At 43.9% G+C, this 14,445-nt stretch overlaps 1 long non-coding RNA gene across 2 annotated transcripts; it reads left to right on the top strand.

Moving 5' to 3' along the window:
• The first annotated feature begins 2,074 nt into the window (after positions 1-2,074).
• On the top strand, positions 2,075-13,289 carry LOC125744404 (uncharacterized). Of its 2 annotated transcripts, XR_007398365.1 has the most exons (5): positions 2,075-2,122; positions 8,769-8,891; positions 10,292-10,446; positions 10,735-10,894; positions 11,781-13,289. It is a non-coding gene; the product is annotated as an uncharacterized LOC125744404 (long non-coding RNA). The 2 variants fall into 2 exon arrangements; XR_007398364.1 differs by lacking the exon at positions 11,781-13,289 and having other exon boundaries at positions 10,735-11,252.
• Positions 13,290-14,445: the final 1,156 nt, after the last annotated feature.

Below are 14,445 nucleotides of genomic sequence, written 5' to 3'. Positions count from 1 at the left end.
CCACCCCTGCCTTATATGGTAAACTGAATATAACTGAAATGTATAGCAGTATAGACATTGATAGGTTTTAATAACGCGTCATAGATTATAATTGATTATATATTCATTAATATTTATATTTTAGATTGTTATGATACAATCTTTTAACAAAATTAGTACTATTGCATGCGTGGCCTTTGCATAATGCACGTCTTGCTGAATAATTTGCATTTCACAATCCATTGGAAATATAAACCTAGTCCACACCTACACTCTCTCACACATACACAATGGATAATTTATAAATGATCTGCTTCCAAAGCATGTTTTTGGACTGCGGAGGAAACCGGAATACCCAAGAGGAACCGGTAGAACATGGTTAGAACATGCCAACTCCACAAATACACACACAGAATGAGGTTTGGGCTTCAAACCCCCCTGATGCTGGAGGTGTGAGGCATCAGCTCAGCCCACTTTGGATTAATATGATTATTGAATGCGTAACCTTGCTCAAAATGAAAGCTGCCATTGTTCTATTGTATGAAATGCGCAAACTAATGAAAGTTGAGGCACTTTAAAAACAGCAAAGTAGCGGTAAATTATTTCAGGATCTATACTGAAAAACGTATTTATTAAAATAACTAAGACTTTATTCTGTCAAAGTTTTTAAAAATGTGTTTTGATGCATGTCACTAAATGCTGCTTAATAGTACCTAACCGGAGACAGTTGCTAGTCCATTTATTCTTTTAAAGACTACTGATTCCAATTTGGTGCCATATGCTTTTATCTTGTAGGCCGTAGGATAGCTCCATTTCTACCAGCTATAGGCCATGGTACGTCTGGGCTATTATGCTTAAATTCTTTATCAATTAGCGTTGGCTATGTGCTTTATAACACATTTCATACTTCTTTTACATGCGTTTACTTATTGTATACACACTTTAAAGTTCAGAAAAAGACTTGCCTCAGCTGTTTTCAATAAAAGACAGTGGTGTGTGGGTATGGTGGCTGTGTTCGTCGCCGCGTTTGGCCCGCATGGCACGTAGGGTAAGGCATTGATGATGATACTCGTGCCTCTACCATAGGAGGAAACCCCCCCCGGCTCGACGTAATAAAATTATCAGCGGATGGTTTATGTTCGTCGCCGCGTTTCTCTTTTAACCCCATATCTGTACTTGTGCGCGGTCATATATGAAAAACAAAACTTCAAACAGAATTTACTGGGAGACAAAATGTCCAACTTGATGTGTGGCCCAAGTTATTAGAGATGACCCGGATGACCTACTGGGATGTACAAAAGTGCGGCAGCATACACTGATGTAATACAAACGCTTGCGTGAGGAAAAACACATACACGGTCAAAACTACCGCCAAGCGTTTTTATTGGATGTCAGACCCTCCGCCTGGGTTACCTGATGGAGTGTGAGCGTACGCTGTGTCTGGTGCGGTACTGTGGTAAGGTCCCGGGCTTTGGAGAATCCGCAAAGGACTCGGAGAGTCAGCAGGCCCTGTGCTAAACTTTGTCACCCTGAGAAATGGGAACAAACTGGAATATAGGCAGGAAGAGAAGGGGGGGGGGGCGCTGGGCTGCTTCGTAATGCCAGTAAATTTCGGAAAGCCGAGGGTACACGGATAGGGTGACATTAAGCTGATGCTGCGGAATTGCAACATAACAAGATAAGAGAAAAGGAAGAGAGTGGGGACTAACGCCAGAACTCTCAAAAGAATAGTTGTATGTTACGCCAACTGGAAAGGTACCAACAAGAAGGGCAGACGCCCTGTTTGGGTTATAAAAACCAGACACTGACCATAGAGAGAGAGCTTCCCTTGGTGTGTACTTTTGTGCATCTGAGAGTGGCTCCCGGATTGCAATCTTTGCTGAGAATAAAGAGAGCTGACGTGCAACTATCCTTCGCCTCCAGAGTGCATCTTTTCCTCATCAACGGACTCGGTGGAGTCTAACTCCAACAATTTGGGGACTCGTCCGGGATTTTTAATCAGGTGTTGAAGCAGTTGTTGCAGGGCTGCCCTCTCCCTGATGGGGTCACCCTCGTCCAGTACGTCGATGACTTGCTTATGGTGGCTCCAACTGCAGAGGCGACTCGGTCAGTGCTCCTCTGACTGGCAGAAAGAGGATTCAAGGTCAGTAAGGACAAGTTGCAGGTGGCCAGGACGGTGGTTTCCTTCCTGGGGAGGGTCCTATCTGGTAAGGGGACAGGGCTCTCTCCGGCCCATCGGTCAGCCATCCTGAGTCACCCTAAACCCATCACTGTGAAGGACATGCTGTCCTTTCTGGGACTTGCAGGCTACAGTCGAACGTACATTGCCGATTACACAGGTCTGACGTAACCCCTGAGGGCTCTGGTGCGGCCCCATGGCCTGCGGAGCCTCAGCGCCACTCGGATGTGGGATTAGCCTGCAGAGGAGGCGTTCATCACTCTCAAGCAAAGGTTAGCCCAAGCAGCTGATTTGGCACTACCCGATTATTCTCTTCCATTGCATCTAGATGTTTCTGAAACTGAAGACGTCGTGAACGCCGTTCTGCTTCAGAAAAAGGGGGGAGAGAGAAAGGTACTAATGTATATTAGCACCAAACTCGAAACTCGACTCCACAGAAAACAGCACACATTGTGATGGGCCATGCCCTACACATCCTGACCACGCACAGTGTGGTGGCCTATGTGAACTCATAAACGTTCACAATGACGTCTCTAAGACAGCAGAGGCTCAGCAAAATTCTAGAAGCACCCAATTTAACTTATGTCCATGAAGGCATCAGCATGGCTGATCGAATGGGGGGAGGAGAACCCCACGAATGCAAGGCAAGGGTCAGGAAAGAGGAGAAGGTCAGGGAGGACCTCGCAGCCGAAAAGATAGAAGGAACAGAGGAGTGGTTTACTGATGGATGTTGTTCTCGAGAGCGGAGGCTTGCAAGCAAGACTTGCAGTGGTAGTGAAAGAGGGCCTGGGATTTAGGACGCTGAAAGCAGAGAGACTGGAGGGGGCCCAATTGGCCCAGAGAGCGGAGATCAGAGCAGTTATCAAAGCGCTGAAATTAGCAGAAGGTAAAAAAGTCACCATCTATTCAGACTCAGGGTATGCTGTGGGGGCTGTGCATGTGGAACTCGGTCAGTGGCTGAGAGCTGGATTCTTAACTGCAGGAAACAAACCGATTAAGCACGAGGCAGATATGAGAGAGCTAGCGCAAGCATTGATGCTTCCTGAGAGAGTAGCAGTGGTGAAATGCAAAGGACACGAGGGGTCAGGGACAGTGATAGCAGAAGGAAATCAAGCAGCAGATGAGGAAGCAAAACGTGCTGCAGGGTGTGTGGTGAGCAGACAGATGGTCACGGTAGAAGAGGAACTGGAGGGACGGGACAGGCTTATGAGTGCTTATGAGTGTGGGGTTTTGTCGGGCGCTGCCGGGGTGTGGGGGCTGAGCGGGTGGGTTAGCTGATGGAGTGTGAGCGTACGCTGTGTCTGGTGCGGTGCTGTGGTAAGGTCCCGGGCTTTGGAGAATCCGCAAAGGACTCGGAGAGAGCGATGCCGGAGAGCTGAGAGCTGAAGGCAGCTAGGCCCTGTGCTAAACTTTGTCACCCTGAGAAATGGGAACAAACTGGAACATAGGCAGGAAGAGAAGGGGGGGGGGGTGCTGGGTAAATTTCGGAAAGCCGAGGGTACACGGATAGGGTCAGGGTGACATTAAGCTGATGCTGCGGAATTGCAACATAACAAGATAAGAGAACAGGAAGAGAGTGGGGACTAACGCCAGAACTCTCCAAACAATAGTTGTATGTTACGCCAACCGGAACGGCACCAACAAGAAGGGCAGACGCCCTGTTTGGGTTATAAAAACCAGACACTGACCATAGAGAGAGAGCTTCCCTCTGTGTGTACTTTTGTGCATCTGAGAGTGGCTCCCGGATCGATCTGTACAACAAATAAAGAGAGCTGACGTGCAACTATCCTTCGCCTCCAGAGTGCATCTTTTCCTCATCAACGGACTCGGTGGAGTCTAACTCCAACAGAGCTGTGCTGCTGCGCGAGTCTGATGCCGGAGAGCTGAGAGCCGTGCTGCGTGAGTCTGAGAGAAACTCTGAGAGAATGAGACTCTGGGAGAAAATGATAAAGTTGGAGCAAAGAATGAGAGGAGGTGGAGGGTCTGACGTCCAATAAAAACGCTTAGCGGTAATTTGACCGTGTATGTGTTTTTCTTCACGCAAGCGTTTGTATTAACAAAATGTCCTATTTTATAACGGTAAAAACACAGCAATCCTGTTTTTAGGGGGGATTTGTGTGTATTGCATGTCTAGACATGTCGGTCAGCTAATGTCCGCGGCAATGGGAAACGGGGCGTCGGCGCAAGAGCTTTTGGAGCCGTGAGCGATAAGCCTATGAGAAGGAAGCGTCAATGAAACAAAATGGCCGCCGGTTTACAAATTGTTGCAGAATGCCTGTAACATCTCGTTTAACCGCTGGTCCTGAGTGTGAGAAGCAGACAGACAGCATTCCCACCCCCGGCAGAAAGCACATTACGTCTATTTGTTAATCTGTTTTATTCGTAAATAGTACAAAATAACATATTTCTAATTGAAATAAAAGTCGATGTTCAACACCACAGCTCTGGGACTCTAGCATAGCCCCGGGCGCCCCGCTGCGGGCCTGTGGGGCTGGATGAAGTATCTAACTTCAATTGCTTAATCAGCAGGGTAAAGTGCCGTAACTTAAACGGTCGTATGACAAATTAGTATAAAGTTTAAGCCAATAAGATTTAATTAATAAAATAATTTAGTTGTATTTTGTTAGTTTTATTTTCAATAAAATACACCCAGCGCATTATTAATTTAATAGATGCAGGAACTAGTGAGCAGTATTTAGCTACGTACTTCATAAACATTTAAAAAACTTTGTTAGACTAATACCTTAGTTATTTTAATAATTTAAGGGATAAAAAACATTTGTTGTGTTTGTCAATGTGTTATTTTCTAACGGCAAAAGCCCTGTCATGTTTTAAGTGCGAAATTATATGGACTAGCAACTGTCTCTGGGGGGGCACCCCCGGTTAGGTACTATTAAGCAGCATTTAGTGACATGCATCAAAACACATTTTTAAAAACTTCGACAGAATAAAGTCTTAGATATTTGAATAAATACGTTTTTCAGTAAATGTTTATTAATGCGCATGCACACAAACACACACACCCCGGAGATCGGGGAGGGGGGGGCTTTAGAGTTTAACTTTAGGTTGATGATCGCAATGGGTGACCAAACCCCAAAGCACCCTAACTTAGTCGTTTACTAACTTATCGCGAAAAAACAGACAGAAATAGACTTGTAAATTTTAAAGAAAAGACATTTACTGTTTTTGTTAATGTTTAAAGGTATACAAACTACAGTATGGTAAGGCCTTGATGTGCCTCTTTACCAAAGGAGGAAAACTATGCGAGCGTGGCACGTAGGGTAAGGAGGAAAACCCCGCTCGACGTAATAAAAATATCTGCGGATGGTTTTTATGGGAGACAAAATTATGGTTCAAGTTATTAGAGATGACCCGGATGACCTACCGGGATGTACAAAAGTGCGGCCCCATACACTTGATCGGGATTTGACCTACACTGATATAATACAAACGGTTGCATGAGGAAAAACACACACACACACACACACACGGTCAAACTACCGCCAAGCGTTTTTATTGGACGTCAGACCCTCCACCTCCTCTCATTCTTTGCTCTAACTTTATCATTTTCTCCCAGAGTCTCATTCTCTCAGAGTTTCTCTCAGACTCGCGCAGCTGTATGCTGGCTGACTCTGCACTGCGACCCCAAAGCTGACTCCCACCTGATTGTCCCCCTGATAATTCCCCATATGGATGAATAAAGTATCCCTATTCTAATCTATTTGAAATGGTAATGAAAAAAATGATGATGAATGAGAAAACCCTCTAAACCCAAAATTACTTGCATTGCTATGAACGTAAGGTAAGGATCATGCTCTGATTACAGTGCATTTCTGCACCAACCACATGACAAACCACCTCAGGCATGAGAACCTGAGTGCAGCATGCGGCAGGCGATACCTCAACACCACACTAGTCTGAATGGACCACTGTGCGGTTTTTTTCCCGGTGGCTGGTGTGCCAGGTCTGCCACCAACCTCCAAGCTTTCCCTGTAAGTTGGAGGCTCTCCTTACAGGGCTGGATGTAGATTAACCTCACACCCAGGACGAAGCAATTGCAGGATAACGACTTTGCTCAAATGCCCAATGGAATAAATTCACGGGATTTGAACCAGCAACCTTCAGACTGCTGGCACAGACCCCTAGTCTCAGAGCCACACGTCTTTTTTTTAAATAAAAATCCTCATTCTTATGAAGAATATTATTAAAAAAAACAAATGAATAAAATGTATCAGATAGTTCTGTGTATGGTGAAATTTTCTTTAACATCAGAGTAGTTGCACACAGTGAAATGTGACTGAACATATACATAAGTGAACATTTTAAAAAATGTTATGTTCCTGTGATAGCAACTTCATCATTCCATGTTGACCTTTGCATGGAATTGACCATTTGCATCTTAAATATACAGAGGAAATATACAGAAGTTCAACTTACTAAAAGAGATGGTATTTCTTCCCCAAATTTAAAAAATAAAATCACTTTGCAATCGGTATAAATAACTTCTTGCTTTAGTTTGCAGCCGTGAAATTTACTCTTGTGCAAATAGTGTTTGGAGTTGAACCGGCTTGTTATTATCTAATGAGGGCAAATTATAATGTAATGGTGATTTCTGACTTCAGTGATTCATAAGCCTAGTGTTTACCATACATAACCTTCATGGAGGTTGAGAAAAGTCACAATGACATACTTATTAGTAAGGAGTAGGTTCTGGAAGGAGGCCCTTCTGAATACCATTGAGTGATGTATCTGAATTTCCAGTGGATTGTCAAGTCGCCCCTAACTGCGGTAGTGAGGTGATGAGAGACAATCCTCACTGGTGATCCAGGTTCATGGGACCTCCTATCATTATCAAACAAGATTCCTGTCTGACCAACACACAGAACAGGCCCCCAGTGCTCTAGGTAAGCAAAGTGCTTCTGATTCCAGAGATGGTGCTCAGGACTTGGCCAGTGAGCAGAGATATAGAGAAGAAGCTGAAGTATTGGTACAAATTATAAACAGGTTGTGTGAAATAAATGTCATAGCTTTAGTTTTTTTTTGTGATATCTAAAATGTATCAATGCACTCAAGAAAATATTAGCATGCTCAAGCCAGGCTTTAGTCTTTATTATTATGCCTGCAAAGCTATCTGGTGCAAATCACAGACGGCTTGGCTTAAGCCTTTATCATTGTATGATTGCCATTCGTTGTCAATGATTCCATTCTGGAACACTGACGCCACCAGGAACTAATTAACTAATTGAGTATTGTCATGTTATAATTAACATACCCGTCCTGAAATTTTGGAGGTATTATACAGTCCATTTGCCCTTAGTCCATGAATTAGCTCAGCAATCAGGCGAGTGATATTGACGTTCATATAATTAGATCTACTTATCAGTAATTAACAGTTCAGTACTTCAAGTACAAGTTGACTCTGCCATCCTCATATCTCAAGATCGTGACAGATTGTACTGGAGACTCGGTATAAGAATTTGGCTGCTGCTGTCAAACAACTGTAAAAGTAGCATCTGTTTGTGTAGTATAGCATCACTCGCACATGTTAAGTCATTCATATTCACATTGGTGCATTGGCACATTCACATTAAACGTACATTGCTCAATGCTACTACTGAGAATTTGCTCAAATTGTTTTGTATTTATTACATCAAATTTTATTCATAAGTTTAATTATTGACCCCTATAGAAACCACTGCATTATGATCCTGGTAAACCAGTACTAAACACTTTCCTTAAGTGCAGGCTCATATTTATTGTGCACTACTTTGCCCATTATCCCCCAAGGACTATTTTCTGTTATTTGCAGACAGCTCAAATAGTTATGGAATAGTTATTTGGAGTATTGGGCACTAGATGGCACTGTGGAGAGGAATCCTTACTGTAGCCTAATGGTCTAGAGCCTGTTCGGTTTTATAAAATTGGCCCAGGGAAGCCAAAACGCATTGCGACAGATTTCCTCATGTTAAGGGTGGACTTGCAGGTTTGAGACCAATATGTAGGTATTATCTAGGTAAGCAGACCTGTGTGGCCTGTGTCTCTTAGGGCACTTTTCCACCGCATCAGGTACCGTACTTTCATAAAGTACCAAAAGTATGGTACTTCTTTTGTGTCAGTTTTCCACTGGCGTAAAAACTGGTACCGGTTAGGGTTAAGGTTAAGGTTAAGGTTAGGGTTTATTTGCTGTAACACAGAGTTGAGGTCACGTATTTCCGGTGGAGCTCCACTCTACAGGCGTCTGCAGCTGGACCCTTCTCTAATGGGTTGATGCATTAACTCACTGGCAACACCTAGTGGCCATTACTGGAGCATCATAAACCCCAACGTTTTCCCCTAACATGGGCACGTTTTCCCCATAACACCTCAACTAACCCAACAATAAATAAAATCCATACATTTTTAGAACAGCTTTTGGCAATTAATGTTTCAGTTTTTTCCAGTGTCTGCATTGAATGACATGTAAAAATGTAGTGCATCCTCTGTACATTTTAAAAACAAAATATTGTACCGTGATCCTTTAATATTCATTTGTTCTCGGTGTTACCTAATTGTCACATTCTAGTTAAAATTAGCTTTGTAAAACTTCATACATATATGCTTTTCTGTGCAGGAAACCTTGGAGCATGTGAAGAAATGCAAAAAGTTCCTCTCCACATTCATAAGGCTGGCCTCGAGTGGCAAACAGTCCTCAGAGACAGCAGTCAGCATGAAAGACCTCGTGAAGAATCTTGTGGTAGGTCCATCTCTCCAGCTCTCACAGGCTGCCCCCAGCTGAATAGAGTGTTAGCATAACTCCACCTCGCTTACCAGCACCGCTTTGCTTCTCATATGTGCAGCAAGCAAAAATCGAAGCTGAGGATTTCACCAGCAGGTTACACGAGGAGCTGTATTCCCAGCCCAGCCATACATCCTCCCTTTCCAAAAGTTAACCCAGGTTAAAAGTCAAACCACCGCTACAAGCTACGAATTATAAAACTCGTCTCACAGGATACTGAACCGAATATTTCTCGTTAACTTATTTGCACAAAAACTTTGAACTGGCTTTGCATGACGAGATGGTGGCCTTGACATTATAAAGTGACTGGGAGGTTTGAGCTGTGTCCCCCCCGTGCTGCGACAAATGACCCCCACCTTCACTGCCTCCATCCAGCAGAGTTATCAGCAGCTCCCCCCCCTCAGCCTGTCAGCTCCTCGCTGACTCCCGTGTGGTGCTGAGCAACCCCCTAGAGTGCAGCACGGTCCTCAGTCCCCTCCCCCAGCCTATTATCAGCGAACCCCCCCGAGTCTGCACTTTGGGTAACCACCACTGTCAGACAGCTGTGCATCTCCTGTTTTGCAACGCTGGCTTATTTAGGCACCAAACGCATCATCAAAGCAGGGACTCCGTTCTTGTTCTGTTACTAGGGATGGGCATTGATAAGATTCATTGAGACCAATGACATTATCAATTATGCTTATTGATCTGATTCTTTAAAATTGGAATTTAGTGATCATTGTTGACACACAACAACAAAATGTGTCCTCTGCATTTAACCCATATGTGACAGGGGGCAACTAATTCAGCGCCCGGGGAGCAGTGCTTGGGGGCAGTACCTTGCTGGTCAGGGATTCAAACCAGCAATGTTTCAATTACAAGTGCACATCCCTAACCATTAAGCCACTGCCCACGTTGTATCAACTACCTTATCAATTTCTGACCCAATTTTCTATAAGGAAACAAATACACCTGCACAGGTTTTCAGTGTCAATACAACTGCTTAATTATCTGACATCCCGAACAGGATACTGCCTACAGGTCAGTGACTTAAGTGCAGCAAGACCAGCAACTACAGAACCATGACCACCCAGTTGGAGTCTATCTGTCGCTCCATTACTGCCTGTAAAATTATAATGCATGTCTTGATACAGCTTAGAAAAACGACTGACAAATAACTCTGCTTCTTGCTCTCTGCCACGATGACAAATTTTTATAGCAACACTAGACGCAGGTGTATGACATTGTTAATTTGCAGTCAATGGACACCTGCCAGCATTGATAAAGGAATTGATAAACTCAGAGGTGAACGATTCCAATGCCTTTGAAAATTCAGAGCCGATCCTCAAGAGGCCCCGGTTCTCAATTCCCATCCCTAGGTGTCACCTGGTTTGTTTGGCCAAGAGAGGGATGCTTGTCTGAGCCTCTGTGCTAGATCCTCCACTCCCAGGCTCCAGGGGTGGTGGTGAGGTCCGCCAGCCCCAGAGCTGCGTCACTCTAAAGCCTCCTCAGATGGTCACGCATCTTCATACAGGTGAGACCCACAGCCAAGCCGCCCATGAAAATGTCCGGAAAGAAATCAGCCTCCCTCATTGCGAGTGTTTATCATAGTTTCCTCTTTTATATGTAATCTGATGCAATTTAAGTCCCACATGACAAATATCGTGGAAAAAAGCAGTCCATTCATATGGCATACTTATAAATATTTAAATGATTTAAAAATAAAAGACCATCACTAATTAAATTCGGAGGTCTTGATACACATTCTTGAAGCACGAACAAAGGAAAGTTGAAATTCTCTGTGCCTGCTTTGGTCTCGCAGGTGAAATGAGGCCGGATGCCAGGAGTGAGACGCCCAGTCCCAGCCCCCGGCCTCCGAGACGCAAAAGCACAAGTTGAAAGACGGGGTGGGGGGGTCCTTCAGGTGTATTCAGGCAAAGCAAGCAGCAGGGCTTGTGCTTTAGGAGCAGCTCTTACTTGAGGTACTGCCTTCCCGTTACACTTGGACAGCCGCCCCAAGCTCAGCCGTGTCTTAAGAAAAAAATTCCAAAACACATTATGTGTTAATATTGTGGCTCAATCTTATTGCTTCGCACTGCTATAGAAAAGACTTAGAGTCTGGTTTTCCATAAGTTAGTGTCTTTGAAGAAACTTTAAGTTGTTCTAAAATTAGAAGTACATGTCATGTCCACAGGTTGTTTTCATAAAATTTACTAAATATTCACTTCAAGCAGTGATCAACCTTTTATTGGGGCATACTTCTTTTTAATGTAAATATAAATACAAAAAAAGTCAACACGTTCCATCATTTATTTTGCAGAAAATCTGTATGCTATACTGGAATTTAAAATATGAAAAATATGAAAATCTGACACATTAATACGCATTAAAGTATTCATTTTGCGTGTGATCCAGAAATCTCAGTCGACTGTGTTACCCATTGACAAAACCACTATCGCTCAGCAAGGTCACATGACCAAACACCACATGATGTCACTTCCTTCAGTGGAGGGAATTTTAAATGCACTGTAGTAAGTTACTTCTCCTCCTCCATGAGTGACTGGGCATTCATCCTCTTTTTCACCTTGACCCTACTATAGTGCAAAGAAAGGGCTTTACAGTCAGAATTTTCAAAGCATACAATATAATAGGGCAGTGTTTCCTAATCCCGGCTATGTGACCCACAGACAATCCACGTTTTTGCTCCCTCCCAGCTCCCGGGAGCAAAAATGTGGACTGTGCAGGGAGCTTGTGGGAGGAAAAATGTCGACTGGATGTGAGTCCCTGAGGACTGGACTGGGAAACACTGCCCTATTACATTGTATGCCTTGAAAATGCTGACAATAAAACCCTTTCTTGTGTTTGCAGGTAAAGAGTATGGAATCACAGAGCTCAGCCTAGAGGTGATCACCTTCATTTCTTATGCTGCTGAGCAGTGACTGCAGAACCTCATAGAGGTGTCCGAGGTTGCCCAGCATGCGGGCCTCTCCTCGAAGGTGAACATCAGGGGTATTAAGGTAACCCGAGAACCTCCAGTCTAAGCGACACTAAAGCAGTCCAGGCATGACCAGAAAGGCCTTCTCTCCCCACCTTCTTGAAGGACAATGGCCAGTATGATCAGGTCAGCGATTGACCTGAGAAGCAGAAGGAACCGGAACAGGACATTTTCATGAAAGGTTTTAACACTACATCACCACCACTAAATCACTAGAGCGCTTTGAGTAACAGTAGCTAGTGGTTGCTGAATAACGAAAAACTCAACACTAAATTTACACATCTAGCTGAACCTACCAGCTCTCACATTTTAGTAGACTAGTTTTTATTGAACACAGAAGAAAAAGTTCAGTGTACTTGTGTAAATAAGTTTAAGACGATCCACTAGCAGTCTGTATTTAGCATGACGTCCCCTCCTGGCTGGGCCCCTGCCTAGTCCCCTATTCTGCCTGGGACTCCAGGCCTCCCCCATGACCTTGCCCAGGGTAAGCAGTTAAAAGATAAATGGATAGATGTTGCATAGCATGAGTCATCTAGAATCAGACACCAGACCCCATGTCAGTGAAAATATCTCATTCTTTGGTGGAGACTCATGATTTATGTAAATCTCGCTTAATGCAATCAATGTGACCTTTATTCCTCATAGCGGCATGCCAACTGTAGGACCGTGTAGAAATGAGATGTAGACATGATTAAAATCAACGCTGGTATTCTCTCTGCTCTCAGTCTCGGCAATAGGATCCAGAACAGTGTAAGGCAAAGGAGGTAGGAGTCTGTGTGCCTGTACTGGGGTTCCCCAGTAGTTGGGTGTTACCAGTTTGCAAGTGATGTATGTGTAAAGGGCTGACGTGTTTCCATGTTTCTGCTTGAGACAATGTGCAGCCGCCGGGGCTGCGCAGGTGAGGCAGCGCGACGCAAACCTCACGGACTTCACTGCTATCGGGCCCTGGAGGAAACGGAAGACAGACTGTCCAGAAACTGAGCCTGGAGCTGATGTACATTATTCATCCATCTTTTTGATGACAGCATGGTCATTTCATTCAATGGACATTCAAATTGAGAACTTGACGGGGCTGTAATCTCAGTCCCTCCGTGATTTTACTTTTTCATATAACATGACAGTCTCTCTGCCTTAGATGACAGGCATAGCATCGGTGTTTATACAAAACCACGACAGCTGGTCCTCGCAGAGCACGTCGATGTGGTGTACGTTCTTACAAATCATGTTTGGTTGTGAAACAACGTCGAGTGAAGCCTGTTTTCCCCATAAGGGACTTCATAAGAAGCTCAATTTGAATAGAGGGCATCCTTTAGCCACCGTAATATAACATCATTTCAATATTTTTCGTGAATAATTAATATATAATGTGCACATTAAATATCTACATACAGTGCTCAGCATAAATGAGTACACCCCCTTTGAAAAGTACGAATGTAATCAGTAGCTCAATGAACAAAAGAATAACTTCCAAAATTTTCACAAGGCTGAGTTTTATTGAACACTTGTTGAACTCCATAACATGAAATTAAGGTTAATAATATAACTTAGATCACAAAATCTTCAGTTTTACTCAAATTGGTTGAAGCAAAAATGAATACACCCCGCAACAAAAAGTACTACATCTAGTATTTTGTATGACCGCCGTGATTTTTAAGGACAGCACCAAGTCTTCTAGGCATGGAATGAACAAGTTGGCGACATATTGCAACATCTATCTTTTTCCATCCTTCAAGAATAACCTGTTTTAGAGCCTGGATGCTGGATGGAGAGTGATGCTCAACTTGTCGCTTCAGAATTCCCCACAGGTGTTCGATTGGGTTCAGATCAGGAGACATACTTGGCCATTCAATCACCTTCACCCTGTTCTTCTTCAGAAATGCAACAGTAGCTTTAGATGTGTGTTTTGGATCATTGTCGTGTTGGAAAAGTGCACGACGACCAAGTGCATGGAGAGATGGCAGCATCTTCTCCTTCAGTATAGAGCAGTACATTGTTGAGTTCATGATACCATCAATGAAATGCAGCTCCCCAACACCAGCAGCACTCATGCAGCCCCACATAAGGACACTGCCACCACCATGCTTCACTGTAGGCACCATGCATTTTTCTTTGAAATCCTCACCTTTACGACGCCATACAGTTTTGAAACAAGTAGTTCCAAAAACAGGGATTTTTGTCTCATCACTCCAGAGTATAGAGTCCCAGTAGTCTTCATCTTTTTCCGCATGGGCCCTAGCAAATTCTAGGCGTGCTTTTTTGTGCATGGGCTTTAGGAGAGGCTTCCTTCGTGGACGATACCCATGCATGCCATTCCTCTGCAGTGTGCGCCGTATGGTGTCACGGGAAACGGTCACTCCAGTTTGGCTTTCTACTACTTTAGCTAACTGCAGTGAACTTGCATGGCGATTTTCTTCAACCCTTCTCATCAGCAGACGCTCCTCTCGAGATGTTAACTTCCGTGGACGGCCTGGACGTCGCTGTAAGATCGTTGCACTTCCATCTTTCTTAAATTTTTGGATCACTTTTGCTACAGTATTT

The sequence above is a fragment of the Brienomyrus brachyistius genome, chromosome 6, assembly GCF_023856365.1.
Source record: "Brienomyrus brachyistius isolate T26 chromosome 6, BBRACH_0.4, whole genome shotgun sequence".
NCBI classification, from domain to species: domain Eukaryota; kingdom Metazoa; phylum Chordata; class Actinopteri; order Osteoglossiformes; family Mormyridae; genus Brienomyrus; species Brienomyrus brachyistius.
The sequence above is the reverse complement of the archived record's forward strand: the minus strand, read 5'-3'. Positions and strand labels throughout refer to the sequence as shown.